We start from the raw sequence: 14,097 nt of genomic DNA on the forward strand, positions 1-14,097 counted from the left end.
TCACTTCAGCCAATGAGTTCATTTGTCTGGCTGGGAGTCTGTTTCAAGTCTGCTCTCTGGAGGTATTGTTGTCTGATGGCCCCCCTTCTTCCTCCATCTCTGTCCTATAGGAAGCAGCTGCTGGAGGGCACCTGGCCACAGCTGAACCCTCCTCCCTAGGAATAGAGTCCTGTACTCTTTTGTCCTGTGTACCCCACTGCTCATGAGTATAGTATGTATGTGCCAGGCAAAGGAGGTGGGCGGCAGTGGACTGGTTAGTTGAACTGACTGTCAGGGCTGTAGGCACCAGAGTGAAAAGAACTGGAGAGTGACAAGGGAGATTTGTATCAGTGAGATAGGAGATTCATTCTCTTCCCTTCTCGCTGGCTCCATCAATTATGTTACCTGCGGTTTTGTCTAGATTGGGTGATTATAGGTTCTTGGTGTCTTACTCAACTGTTGGAGAAAGCATGACTGAATAGCAAAGCAGCCGCGGGTCTGCTGTGAAGCCGTAGTGTGGGATTGATAAAGTACTAGGGAGCGGTGGGCCCACCGGGAAGATGCTCAAAGTGCTGCTTCCTGCAGGGGACTTCCTTCCCCGGGGTCCAACTGCAAGAGGAGTTGCTTGTTAGGGCTGGAGTATGGGTGCTTTTCTGTATTGATTGACAACCTTGGGTTATGTAAACATTTGTTTATTGCATTCATCCTGTGGTGGTTTGATTCAGGTGTTCCTCATAAATTTAGGTGTTCTGAATGCTAGGTTCCCAGCTGATGGAGATTTGGGAATTAACAGCTCCAGGAGGTGGTGTATTGTTGGGGGCGGGCTTTTGGTTATTATACCCAGCTCCCTCTTGCTAATGTTTGGCACATTCTGCTGTTGCTGTTGCCCACCTGAGGTTGCCCAGGGGGTGATGTCCACCCTCTGTTCATGCCATCCTTTTCCCCTGGAGCTTGTAAGCCAAAAGAAACTTCTGTTCTCCCCTCCCCCGCAAGCTGCTCTTCGTTGGGTGATTTCTACCAGCAATGTGAACCCAATTGCAATAGTAAAGTGATCCTAGGAGTGGGATTGCTGCTAGACAGCTGACCATGTGGCTTTGGCCTTTTGGAGCTGATTTTCAAGAGGAGTGTGGAAGAATTTGAAGCCTTGGCCTAAGAGACACCTTGAAGTGCTGTAAGTGCAACTTGATGGACTATTTTGGTCAGAGTTGAAAGACTGAATTCAGTAAGAACTATGGACTGTGAGGTTTGGCTTATGAGGGTGAGAAAGAGCTTTGCTTGGACTAGGATAGCAGTTTGTATGAAAAGCTTGCTGTTATACCCATGTCCTGAGAAGTGCAGGGTTATTTTGAGTAGAAATGAACTGGTGTGTGCTGAGGGATATGGCACTGATGCCCATTCAGCTGCAACTGAGAGATTATAACGTTTGAGATTGGCCCAGCTGACCTGCACTGGGGCAATAGGAAGAATGTAGACTCTTTTGAAGGGGCCTGAATGCTCAAGGAGTGTCCTGTTCTTAAAGTCTGCTTTATTCCCTGCTGGATTAACAAATTGGCATGCTACCTGGTATTGTGGAGTATAAGAAATGCAGGAAAGAGAGGGTCATTGAGTTTGTAACATGGTCTTGTGTTTTGGAAATGGCCATGGGCAGCGTGAAACAGGTTTGCTGGATGCCTTCATGAAGACCTGCCGCTGGTCTGCCTCTGCTGTGTCCTGATTCCGTACCCACATCATCTGCCTCTGCACTACAATTGCACATGCAGCGGGCCCACTCCCACAGCAAGAGCCACACAAGTCCACACTGAGTCACTAGTGCCAGCGCAGGTGCCATCCCCTACCTGTACATTGCCACCCATCCCCCACTCCCCTGAGGCGGGAGAGCACAGACTGCTTACAGACCCCAGTGTACCCAGCCAGAGTCTGGGCACCTTCAGGGCTTGCTACCTCAGTCCCCTTTCAAGCTCAAAGGCAGGCAGCTTAGGTGCATTACTGGGTGAGCATTCAGGCAACTTTGGTGCCCCTGTCAGGCTATAGATAGGCGGCTTTGGCAAGAGTGAGCAAAACCCCAGGCTGCTTGCAACTGCCCCAGGCTGCCTTGGATTCGCATTAAGCTAGATCCCAGGCTGCTCCACCCACCTACCTACCCATAAACTGACACGGGTAGACCACAGCGCAAAAGAAATAACACGAAAAATAAAATGGAAGAAAATCCAGACAGATCACCCAGTCCAACAAGGATCACAACTAACCAAAACATAGAAGAGTGTTTAGGATCAGAATATCAAGTGGAAGCAATGAACAATGCAACCCTGACCAAACTACTGCTAGAACTGACAGGAAAGCTACAAAGGATAGATAATCATATGGATGCTACCATCACTAAGCTAGAGCAATATGATAAGACACTGGAAGGAATTCAAAGAGAGCTAAGAGAGTTGAGGGAGAGTGAAAAAAAAGAGGACCTTAAAAATCAGCTGGCCACACTAAATGAAAACAGACATCTACAGAACTTTCCATCCCAAATCCACAGATTACACATTCTTCTCAGCAGCCCATGGAACATTCTCTAAAATAGACCATATACTGGGTCACAAAGATAGCCTCCACATATTTAGGAAAATCGACATAATTCCCTGCATGATATGAGATCATAATGCTATATTCCTAGAAATCAACAACAACAAAACCAACAAAAACCCCAATGGCAACTGGAAACTGAATAGCACACTCTTAAACAATAAATGGATAGTGGATGAAATAAAAAATGAAATTGCAAAATTCCTGGAATTGAATGACAATGAGAACTCATCATACCAAAACTTATGGGACACAATGAAGGCAGTCCCCAGGGGAAAATTCATAGCACTCAATGCCTTCATAAAAAAGACAGAAAGATCCCAAATCAATAGCCTAACCATCCACCTAAAGGCATTGGAAAAACAAGAAAAATCCAACCCAAAGAGCTCCAGAAGGAAAGAAATAATTAAAATCAGAGCAGAAATTAATGAATTGGAAACCAAGGAACAAGGCAATTAACAAAACAAAGAGCTGGTTCTTTGAAAAAATAAACAAGATTGACAAACCTCTGGCCAATTTGATCAAGCAAAAAAAGGAGAGACTCCAAATTAACAAAATTCAAAATGAAAAAGGAGAGATCACAACAGACGTGAGTGAAATCGGCAGAGTCATCAGGTCTTATTTCAAAAACCTCTACTCCAAAAAACTGGAAAATGTGGAGGAGATGGATAAATTCCTGGATGCATATCATCTACCAAAGCTAAACTCAGAGCAGATCAACCACCTCAATGAACCCATCACACTGATGGAGATTGAAAAAGTAATAAAAAACCTCCCAAAAAAGAAGAGTCCAGGACTAGATGGATTCCCAGCCGATTTTTATCAAACCTTCATGGAAGAACTCAAACCAATCTTCCTAAAACTGTGCCACACAATTGAAGAACAGGGAAAGCTACCCAACTCCTTCTATGAAGCTAGTATCACCCTAATCCCAAAACCAGGCAGAGATGCCACAAGAAAAGAAAACTATTGGCCTATTTCCCTAATGAACATAGAAGCAAAGATCCTCAACAAAATACTCGCAAACCGAATCCAACAACACATCAAAAGCATTATCCACCTTGACCAAGTGGGATTTATCCCAGGAACACAAGGGTGGTTCAACATATGAAAATCTGTCAATGTAATACACCACATAAACAAGCTTAAACATAAAAATCACATGATCATTTTGATAGATGCAGAAAAGGCCTTTGACAAGATACAACATCACTTCATGATCAAAACATTGGAGAGAATCGGCATGGCCGGTTCACATCTTACCATAATAAAGGCAATATACAAAGCTCCAAAGGCCCAAATAATACTTAATGGAGAGAGACTGGAGGAATTCCCATTGAGATCAGGGATGTCTTCTCTCACCTCTGCTCTTCAATATAGTTCTGGAAGTCCTAGCCCAAGCAATAAGGCAGGAGAAGGAAATAAAAGGGATACAATTTGGAAAGGAAAAAGTTAAGTTAGCTCTATTCGCTGATGACATGATTGTATATGTAAGAGACCCGAGAGACTCCATCCCAAAACTCCTGAAGGTGATTAACTCCTATAGCAAAGTAGCAGGATACAAAATCAATGCACAAAAATCAGTAGCATTTCTGTATGCAAATGACAAAGACACAGAAAAAGAAATAAAGGACATAGTCCCATTTTCAATAGCAACAACAACAACAAAAATACCTTGGAATAACGTTAACCAAGGAAGTAAAAGATCTATACAATGAAAATATAAAAACTCTCAAAAAAGAAATTGAGGAGGACTTGAAAAGAGGGAAAGACCTCCCATGCTCCTGGATAGGCAGAATTAACATTGTGAAGATGAAAATCCTACCAAAGGCAATATATAGATTTAACGCAATTCCAATTAAAATCCCTACAGTGTTCTTCACAGAGGTAGAAAAAATGATCTCAAATTTCATATGGAAAGGCAGAAGGCCTCACATATCCAAACATATCCTCAGCAAAACAAATACCTCTGGCGGCATCACCATACCCGATATAAAGCTATATTACAAAGCCATAGTAATAAAAACAGCATGGTACTGGCATAAAAACAGGACCAATGGAATAGACTTGAGGACCCGGATTTTGGGCCAAGCAACTATAGCTACTTGATATTCGACAAAGGCCCAAACAATATAGACTGGAAAAAAGATAGCATCTTCAACAAATGGTGCTGGACAAACTGGATAACCACATGCAGGAACCTAAAACTTGATCCACACATTTCATCATGCACAACACTCAAATCCAAATGGATCAAAGACCTCAACATAAGACCAGGAACTCGAAAGCTACTGGAAGAAAAGGTAGGAAGTACTTTCCATGATATAGGAATGGAAAAAGACTTCCTGAATAAAACCCCAGTGGCTCAAGTTCTTAAACAGTCACTCAACCATTGGAATCATATGAAGCTGAAGAGTTTCTTTACAGACAAGCATATAATAAGCAAAGCCAATAGAATACCCACAGAATGGGAGAAAATATTTGCAGGTTATCCAACTGATAGAGGCCTTATCTCTAGAATTTACAAAGAACTCAAAAGTCTAAACAATAAGAAGACAAATACCCCACTCACAAAATGGGGCACAGAGTTAAACAGGCAATTCACAGAGGAAGAGATACAAATGGCAAACACACACTTAAAAAAATGTTCATCATCCCTAATCATCAGAGAAATGCAAATTAAAACAACTATGAGATTCCACCTTACCCCAATAAGGATAGCCAACATCAAAAGGTCAAATGAAAATAAATGCTGGCGAGGATGTGGAGAAGCAGGGACACTCATTCACTGTTGGTGGGAATGCAGGATGGTACAACCACTTTGGAAAGCAATATGGAGACTCCTGAAAAAGCTGACTATAGAAATGCCAACAGACCCAGTTATACCATTACTGGGCACCTACCCTAAAACCTTCAAACCAAAAGCCAGAGAAATTTGCTCAACCATGTTTGTAGCAGCTCAATTTGTAATAGCTAAAAGCTGGAATCAACCCAGATGTCCATCATTAGAAGAATGGATAACAAAGATGTGGTATATCTACACAATTGAATTCTATACAGCAGTAAGAAAAAATGACATAAAGAAATTTGAGGAAAAATAGTTGAACCTGGAACATATCATTCTCAGTGAACTTACCCAATCACAGAAAAAAAATCGACACATAGTCTCACTCATCTGCAACACCTAACCTGAATCTGCCCAAGATGCCTTACATACCCAGCAAGCACCTCATGGACTAGACAATAAGATGGATGGGAGGGTGGGGAGGGAATCAAAGGGTGAAAAACAGTAATCCGGACCCAAACGGCAATGGTACCATAAAATTCTACTTCCTAAAAGACAGACCAAATGGCTGAACCTTTACTAGACCCTTACAGGGAACACCTGAACCACAAGACACTGGAGAGGGTAGGATCAAGACTGACCTAAATCTCCTACATCTTCCCTCCCTCCCTCTCCCCCTCTCCCCTCTCTAACTCTTGTATATTAGTTATCTTTTTCCTCAATTTCTTAGTGGACACTGACCTGTAACCCCCACTTCCAGCTTGGGCCTACCATCCACAATGAGCTTTTGATCAGAGAAACCTACAAGGTTTCCCAAAACAATGACAGACTTCTGTCAGAGTACCTGATGACCCACCAAAGGCCAGTGGTAAGACCCTATTGCTGAAGACTCCATACGCAGCTGACGCGTAAAATGGAATGACATGGCTGGAAGCCAGGAGAGAGTCAGTCCCCAGACAGTCAGTGTGTCTAGTGCCAGAAGGCGCTACATGGGCGACTGGGGGAAATGACCAAGATCTGTCCAAGCGACACATTGTTTAACCTAATTAGCAACAAATAACCAGATGTGATGCCCACACAAGTGCAATAGTGGTACACAGCCATGGTGAGGAACCAATTGCTCTTGATTTGGCTAACTGACCCACTCAGTGGTACTAGACCCATAGCTGGAGCTGGGAAACAAGTCAGAACCATACTCAAACACAAGCCCACTCTACAATATCAAGCTACCATCAATCACAGGGTATAAGAGGGCCTAAACCTATCATACTGTCTATCAAAAAAGTAAGTGGTATCTCAATTTTCCGGGTGCTAACTTACTCTCCGTTGGAGAATCTGCTTCTCTTTTCCAGATAGATGCAAATCCTAAGAAGAGAACTGCCCCAACATACCTCAAAAGGGACCCAACTGAAACTAAGGACAACTGGCGAAATAAGCAAGGGTGATGTTTTCCTGTGAACCGGATACCAGCACAAAGGGGAAGGAGACCAACGCAGAGAAAAATCAACTCCTACCAAATCAGAGAGCCAGAGCCTCAGAGGCCCCCAACACCTTAGCACTGAAGCAGACCAAAAATGAACCCAACATGGCTCAGGAAAATTTTGCGGAAGAGGGGGCGGAAAGAATGTCAGAGTCACATGTTGAGTCATGATTTGCAGAGACATTTATCATACCAATAACTGGGGGCTAACTCCACAATGCCAGACCCATTTTCATTAACAAGGAGGGTCTAATGGGAGGGGGTAGATCACAGATGAGCCTAAATAATGGTACCAAACTGCCTGTATTTACTGAAAAGAAAATTAATAAATTAAATTAAAAAAAATAAAATAAAAATAAAACCCTAAAAAAAAAATAAATCAGTTATGGTTCCTTTGGTCGCTCGCTAGAAAAAAAAAAAAAGAAAAAAAAAAAAAGATCTTGGACTGCCTGGGGGTGTATGAATATCATTGGAGTTGATAAAAACTGTGGGAACTGGGCTGGAGAGATGGCTTAGCGGTTAAGCGCTTGCCTGTGAAGCCTAAGGACCCCGGTTCGAGGCTCAGTTCCCCAGGTCCCACGTTAGCCAGATGCACAAGGGGGCGCACGCGTCTGCAGTTCGTTTGCAGAGGCTGGAAGCCCTGGCGCGCCCATTCTCTCTCTCTCCCTCTATCTGTCTTTCTCTCTATGTCTGTCGCTCTCAAATAAATAAATAAAAAATTAAAAAAAACAAAAAACAAAAAACTGTGGGAACTAATTTTTTTTTTTTGAGGTAGGGTCTTGCTTTAGTCCATACTGACCTGGAATTTGCTATGAAATTTCAGGGTGGCCTTGAACCTCACGGTGATACAACTACCTCTGCCTCCAGAGTGCTGGGATTAAAGGCGTGTGCCACAACACCCGGTTTATGGGACTTTCAAGGTTGGATGAATGCATTGCATTTTAAATCATGTACAATTATCAGTTTATGAGTGGCCCGGGCAGAATGTGGTGGTTTGATTCAGATGTTCCCCATAAACTTGGGTGTTTTGACTGCTAGGTTCCCAGCTGATGAAGATTTGGTAATTAACACCTGCAGGAGGTGGTGTATTGTTGGGGGTGGGCTTGTGGGTGTTATAACCAGTTCTTCCTTGCTAGTGTTTGGCACATTCTCCTGTTGCTATTTTCCACTTGATGTTGGCTAGGGGGTGATGTCTACCCTCTGCTCATGCCATCATTTTCCCCTGCCATCATTTCAGCTTCCCCCCTGCCACTCTTGGTTGGGTGATTTCTTCCAGCAATATGAACCTGATCGCAACTTGATGCATCTGCATAGGATGATTAATGAGGGATTTTACCTAAAAGTTCATTTCCAGGGTACATTTTGTGGTATTGCTCATGTGCCCATAACCAGATCAGGCTGGACTGGCCCAGTGCCTCTAATTCCAGCATGAGCTCCGGGTTGTGTTTGAATGGAAACCAGCCACAAAAGGGAGGTTACTAGGGCAGAATTGGCATCACTTTGTTTGGAGAGGGGTGGGTAGTGATTGCAGGAAGGGTCTTGGGTTGCTAAGCTACCCTGTCAGCTACCTGCCTCACTGGAAATGAAGAGTAAGTCTTCAATACTGGAAGAAAGATGAAGGTGCCAGGTGTGATGGCTCATGCCTGTAATCCCAGAACTCAGGAGGTTTAGGTAGATTGCTGTGAATCTAGGAGGGCCTGGCCTAGAGTCAGACCCTGCCTCAAAAAGAAGGTGAAAGAGATGTGTCCACACTAGAAAAATATGGTAGAATATCTTAGTAGCATTTAAAAAATTTTATTTATTTATTTGCAAGTAGAGAGATAGAAGAGAAACAGAGAGAATGGGCATGCCAGGGCCTGTAATCACTGCAAACAAACCCCAGATGCATGTGCCCCTTGTGCATCTGGTTTACGTGGGTCCTGGGGAATCAAACCTAGGTCCTTTGCCTTCTCAGGCAAATGCCTTAACCACAAAGCCATTTCTCCATGCCCCCCATTTTTTTTTTTTTTAATTTTTTTGAGGTAGGGTGTTGCTCTAGTCTAGGCTGACCTGCAGTTCACTATATAGTCTCAGGCTGGCCTTGAACTCATAGTGATCCTCCTACGTCTGCCTCCTGAGTGCTGGGATTAAAAGTTTGAACTCGGGCTGGAGAGATGGCTTAGCGGTTAAGCGCTTGCCTGTGAAGCCTAAGGACCCCGGTTCGAGGCTTGCTTCCCCAGGTCCCACGTTAGCCAGATGCACAAGGGGGCGCACGCGTCTGGAGTTTGTTTGCAGAGGCTGGAAGCCCTGGCGCGCCCATTCTCTCTCTCCCTCTACCTGTCTTTCTCTCTGTGTCTGTCGCTCTCAAATAAAAAATAAAATAAAAATTAAAAAAAAAATATTTAAAAGTTTGAACTCAGCCGGGCATGGTGGTGCACGCCTTTAATCCCAGCACTCAGGAGGCAGAGGTAGGAGGATTGCCATGAGTTCAAGGCCACCCTGAGATGACAGAGTTAATTCCAGGTCAGCCTGGACCAGAGTGAGACCCTACCTTGAAAAACCAAAAAACCAACTAAATAAATAAAAAAATAAAAGTGTGAACCCACCACACCTGGCCTTACTATCATTTTGTTCTCTTTGAATTTATTCTCAGAAAGTTATTCCAAAGCCAGATATGTTTATGATTGCCTTTACATTCATTTTCTTGAGGAGTAGACATCAAACTGAATTGAACTGTGTCTGGGCTTTGGATAGCTGAACACAATGAAGGAAAGGCAGAAGAGGTAAGGATACACACAGATGAGAGTTAGTGACAAGGAAGTTTGGTGAGTGCAAAGAAGGGACTTCAAGTACTAACGTCTACATGTGATAGTAAAGCCTTCAGGATTAATAGACTTCTTTTTTTTTTTAATATGACACCAAAACAAAAGTGAGTGAGCTAGAAATGTAACAGGTAGTGGTAGAAAACTCGATGCCTCAACTGTATTTGAAAATGGTATAGTCCCCACTTCTAGGGAATTTGAGGTAGAAGGATCAGGAGCCAAGAGTTTGAGACCATCCTGGACAATATAGTGTTCTCTCCATCTCAAAGAAAAAATACAAAATTGAAAATAAAGCAGGGAGGGCTATAGTTACAGGGAATAAGCAGAGTACGGTGCTAGGAGTGGACAGTGTTTCATTCACACTGGGTTGTCTTGTAAAAGAACAGACATTTATTTTACAGTCATGGAAACTGGGATTTCCAGATCCAGGCAGCCACAGGGTTGATTTCACAGAAGGTTCCCTGTCTGGGTTCCAGATGGCTGCCTTGGTGGTGTATCATCATGTGACCTTTCCTTGGTAAATGCTGCTGGGGAATGAAGGAAGCTCTGAATTACTTTTTCTTATGCATCTCTTCAAGAGGGGTTCACCCCATGACCCACGTTTGCAAATACCATCACACTGCGCATTAGGGCTACAGGCTATAAATGGTTCTGGAGTGTAATTTCAGCCTATGGTAGGAGGGAAGTACAAGTGAGACCCAGGTCATTTAGAAAAGGATTGTGAACTATTGGTATGACCATCTGTGAAGTTACAGGAATATTGCCCTAAAAGGTAATATTAATTTTTTTTTTTTTCCGAGATAGGGTCTCACTCTAGCCCAGGCTGACCTGGAATTCACTATGGAGTCTCAGGGTGGCCTCGAACTCATGGTGATCCTCCTACCTCTGCCTCCCGAGTGCTGGGGATTAAAGGTGTGCACCACCACATCCAGCCTAAAAATATATTTTTAAATTTATTTGAGAGAGAAAGAATAAGAGAGAGAGAGAGGTGCAGATAGAAAATGGGCATGCCAGGGCCTCTAGCCAGTGCAAACAAACTCCAGACACATACACCACCTTGTTCATCAGGCTTACTTGGGCCCTTTGGCATCAAACATAGGTGCTTTGGCTTTACAGGTAAGCACCTTAACCACCAAACCATCTCTCCAGCTCAAGGCTTTTCTCTTTTTTTTTTTTTTTTTTTAACCAGACAAGGTAGCACAGGTGGAGAAGAATGTTTTGTGAAATATGTTTCACAATCAAAAAGAGGGTTGTCAGCTCCAGGGTGATGGTGACAGACACAGTGATCAATAAATACCTATCAAAGCAGAAATCCAGAGGCTACAGAGAACTCAGCACTAAATCATACTGCCAACAGGCCTTCAACAGGTCAAGGAACATTGCGGAAAAGGGGCCAGAAAGATTGGAAGAGTCAGAGTGGATAGGAATACCTTAAGGCACAGTCTCCTACTACCCCACAGGGACTACCGAGGCCTTCATAACCCCATAACTCCACTGAGGAGGGCCTCTAGCGTAATAGGAGCAGGAGTGATGGGATAAAAGAGTATAAGCTGTCTGTCTGTCTGTCTGTCTATCTATCTATCTATATACATTAAGCTGGGCATTGTGGCATATGCCTTTAATCCCAGCACCCAGGAGGCAGAGTTCGAGGCCACTCTGAGACTACTACATAGTGAATTCCAGGTCAGCCTGAGCTAAAGTGAGACCCTACCTCAAAAAAACAAAATAAATAAATATAAATAAATAAAAGAGGGTTGGTAGCTGCGTGACTCCCAACCCCATCCTCTCTCCACTTCCAGTGCCTAGTGACATAGACTATCAGTTTCTCCTTCTCCCCACTGAGCTCAAAGGAGATCCACATTCTTGAGCACATTTTTCCCCCCAGGCACTGTTCTTATTAGAAAGAGGGAGGAAACCCAACCATCATCTCGAGTCAAGAAGTCTGTATTTTGTGGGAAAGATGATCTGTTTCATTCTTCAAAAAGCTATATCCTTGACCATTTGCTGATATGGTCACTTATTCAACATTTATTTTATATCCCAATTATGAAAGCTATTATGTTCCAGGAGTGTGGGATAAATAGTTTGAAATGTAGAGCTATTTCTCTAATGCATCATTTAGTGGGAGATGATTAATAGTGTAGAAGAATCCTCCCTATGATTATAATGATTACATCCAGATTTGGTTTCATCATTTGAAACCTGTATTTTTAATATCAATATATTATGCAAATTGACTTTTTAGGTTAATCATGTTACTTATATTTAACATTTACATGTGAATAGATATTTGTTTACATTCTACTTTAAATTCAGCAAAAATTATTTAAGTTCAGGAAAAATTATTTTGTCAATTAAAAAAATTTAATTAAGTAGTATAATTCAATATAAATAATGCATTCATCATGTGTTACAGTCAGGTTTGCATTGCTGTAGAAATCACCCAACCAAGAGCAGCTTGTGGGGGGGGAAAAAAAAGGTTTATTTTGGCTTACAGGCTCACAGGGGAAGCTGCATGATGGCAGGGAAAATGATGGTATGAACAGAAGGTGGACATCACCCCCTGGCCAACATCAGGTGGACAATAGCAACAGGAAAGTGTGCCAAACAATGGCATGTTGAAACTGGCTATAATTCCCATAAGCCTGGCCCCAACAATACAATACTGCCTCCACGAGGTGTTAGTTCCAAAATCTCCATCAGTTGGAAACCTAGCATTCAAAACAACTAAGTTTATGGCGGGGGGGGGGGGTCCACCTGAATCAAACCACCATATCATGTAATTATACTGTTTAGAATTTGGAGAGGGGGCTGGAGGGATGGCTTAGTGGTTAAGGCATTGGCTTGCAAGACAAAGGACCCAGGTTTGATTTCCCCAGGACCAACGTTAGCCAGATGCACAAGGGGGTGCATGTGTCTGGAGTTCATTTGCAGTGGCTGGAGGCCCTGACATGCCCATTCTCTCTCTGCCCCTCTTTCTCTGTCAAATAAATAAAAATAAAATATTTAAAAAAATAGAATTTGGAGAAAGCTTAGTGACTCTTCCTTTCTCCCTAAGAAGTATTGAGGTTGCTTGTGTAGCTTTCCTTAGCAGTAGCCATTATTTTAGTCAAGGTTCTCCAGAGAAACAGAGCCAAATGGGAGGAAGAATTATGATGAAGACTGGGCTCCTGTGATTGCATGAACTGTTTGATCTTCAAGCTTGAAAACTAGACCAGCAAGTGAAGTGATTCCATCTGAGACCAGAGTGAGGTAAGTGAGGAGTCTCAGCTTAGGCAGTGAGGCAAGAAGAGGAGACAGCATCTGTCTCTTGTTCTGTTCAGTCCTACAGTGTATCCAAAACGACCACCCATTGCATAGTCCTCACAACAGGTCCATTGAGTCAAATTCCAATCTTATTCAGGAACATGTTCTTGAAAACAGCAGTTTCAGAAACAATGTTTAAATGGAGCACCTCATATACTAGTCAAGTTACTAGTGGGGAGACTCAAAGCTAGTCAGTGCTGAGAATAAGTGACTGTTGAGAGACATCTCCATTGCACCCACCAAGGGAGCATTGCAGAGGGAGGCAGAAAGAATCAAAAGCCAAATGATGTGTCAAAGTACTTTGTCTCTAAAAGGGCGTCACATCCATCACCTCACAGATGGTGTGCTTACCTGCACAAGATATGCATAACATTGGGACCTTCAGCATATTGTCATGGATGATGGAGGAGGGCAAGAAAATGACATAAAATTAGGAGTGACTAGTTGGAAAAAGGAAGGGGTTCTGTGGAAGGGAAATAGGAAAGGGTTGTAAAAGAAAGTAGTGGGAGGGAATTATGATTAAGATACTTTATGCATATGTATGAAAATTATCAATAACAAGAAAATGGTTCATTCAAAAAATTCACCATCATGGTTAATTTTTTTTTTTTTTTTTTTCTGAGGTAGGGTTTCACTATAGCTCAGGCTGACCTGGAATTCACTAGGTAGTCATGTGATGTTGACGATCTTCCTACCTCTGCCTCCCAGTGCTGGGATTAAAGGCGTGGGCCACCATGCCCCGCTAATCTAAAATTTTAAATTATTTAGACACATTAGGTGAGAGAGAGGCTTTGTGATATTAAACTTGAGTGCAACTATAGTTATTCAAAGATCTTCTTTTTTTTTGTTGTTTGTTTGTTTTACAAGGTAGGGTCTCACTCTGGTCCAGGCTGACCTGGAATTCACTATGGAGTCTCAGGGTGGCCTCGAACTCACGGCGATCCTCCTACCTCTGCCTCCCTAGTGCTGGGATTAAAGGCGTGCACTACCATGCCTGGCGAAGATCATTGTTTTTAAAAGAAAATCTCAGATATTATGTTATTCCATCTTTAACTATTTCAACAATTTTATTTTTGTAGTTTTTCTGGTTTTATTTAAGCATAAATAAAAGATGTACATGAGCCGTTCATTAATTTTTTTTTCCCCACTGTGCAACCTGGCATTGGGATTGG

This window comes from Jaculus jaculus, chromosome 4 (assembly GCF_020740685.1).
Source record: "Jaculus jaculus isolate mJacJac1 chromosome 4, mJacJac1.mat.Y.cur, whole genome shotgun sequence".
NCBI classification, from domain to species: Eukaryota; Metazoa; Chordata; class Mammalia; order Rodentia; family Dipodidae; genus Jaculus; species Jaculus jaculus.